The sequence below is a fragment of the Branchiostoma floridae genome, chromosome 11 (genome assembly GCF_000003815.2).
Source record: "Branchiostoma floridae strain S238N-H82 chromosome 11, Bfl_VNyyK, whole genome shotgun sequence".
NCBI lineage: Eukaryota > Metazoa > Chordata > Leptocardii > Amphioxiformes > Branchiostomatidae > Branchiostoma > Branchiostoma floridae.
Window position 1 is genome coordinate 13,357,072 of NC_049989.1, and position 1,631 is coordinate 13,358,702.

The following is a 1,631-nucleotide window of genomic DNA, read 5'->3' on the forward strand; positions in this document are numbered from 1 at the left end:
GAGTGACACAGTGTCTAACAACAGAAGATATGACACTCTTCCCCCACAACGACGGCCAGAGTGACACAGTGTCTAACAACAGAAGAGATGACGCCTTCCCCCACAACGACGGCCAGAGTGACACAGTGTCTAACAACAGAAGAGATGCCACCTTCCCCCACAACGACGGCCAGAGTGACACAGTGTCTAACAACAGAAGAGATGACACCTTCCCCCACAACGACGGCCAGAGTGACACAGTGTCTAACAACAGTTACAGAAGAGATGCCACATTCCCCCACAACAACGGCCAGAGTGACACAGTGTGTAACAACAGTTACAGAAGAGATGACACATTCCCCCACAACGACGGCCAGAGTGACACAGTGTCTAACAACAGAAAATATGACACATTCCCCCACAACGACGGCCAGAGTGACACAGTGTCTAACAACAGAAGATATGACACATTCCCCCACAACGACGGCCAGAGTGAGATGTACGAGTATAACGAGATACGAGCTTCTGCAACAATCCCCCACGGGCGCGAGAGGGTTCCAGAGGCCAGGAGGAACGACCACAAAGGACGGGTAAGTCTTTGACTATCAGTTTATTTGGATCCACAATTAGGTTTGCATTTCTGTTAGCTATTCTTCCTGTGGTCCCATACTTCAAATACGACAGCACGACAGACAAGGAAAGGAAACTAAAGAACAATCACACTTAAGTACATGAAAAACATATAACTGCAGAAGTCTTGACCTTCATTGTCATGGTATAGTCATTATCCAAGGAAAATTCCTTTCCCCCTTCCCCAAAATGAGGAAATTTTCGCTGAAAATTCTATTTCTTGATATTATTTTTGTAACAAAAATGACTATTCTACAGTGAAGTAAAATTGGCCAGTTATTTGGCTATTATGTTTGTTGTTCTCGTGTGACTGTTTGAGATGAATGGTCCTTGCAAACATTGAAAGTTATCTATCATACAGACTCTAAAACGTTACAACAAAGGACATACAGTACACATTCTCTATACTTCAGCACACGTCTGTTTTTCCCCATATGTTTTAGGAGAACCTTATGAGAGATATGGAGACGATCCTTTCAGAAGTAAGACGTGCTTTGTTCTTCTTGGTAGACACTGTACTCACTAGATCTCGTGAAACACACCTCAAACAACGCTCAACATTGACACTGGCATTGTAGTTGTCTGTATCAGTAAGGGTTGATGTAAATGGTTTAGCAGTTGTAAATGCTGTAACGTAACAGCAAGATCTAGGCGTTGTATTGTGGTTGTCTGTACCTGTAAGGGTTGATGTAAATGGTTAACCAGTTGTAAATGCTGTACGTAACGTAACAGCAAGATCTAGGTGTTGTATTGTAGTTGTCTGTATCAGTAAGGGTTGATGTTAATGGTTTACCAGTTGTAAATGTTGTAACGTAACAGCAAGATCTAGGCGTTGTATTGTAGTTGTCTGTATAAGTAAGGGTTGATGTAAATGGTTTACCAGTTGTAAATGTTGTAACGTAACAGCAAGATCTAGGCATTGTATTGTAGTTGTCTGTATCAGTAAGGGTTGATGTAAATGGTTTACCAGTTGTAAATGTTGTAACGTAACAGCAAGATCTAGGCGTTGTATTGTAGTTGTC

The 1,631-nt window shown here is 42.1% G+C and overlaps 2 protein-coding genes across 5 annotated transcripts in view; one reads left to right on the forward strand and one right to left on the reverse strand.

Moving 5' to 3' along the window:
* The window catches only part of LOC118426514 (coiled-coil domain-containing protein 157-like), a 1,184,186-nt gene that overhangs the window by 631,196 nt on the left and 551,359 nt on the right, over window positions 1-1,631 (reverse strand). The gene's annotated exons all lie outside the window — the stretch shown is intronic.
* LOC118426528 (myosin heavy chain-like) overlaps window positions 1-1,631 on the forward strand; it is a 137,274-nt gene that overhangs the window by 84,717 nt on the left and 50,926 nt on the right. The gene's annotated exons all lie outside the window — the stretch shown is intronic.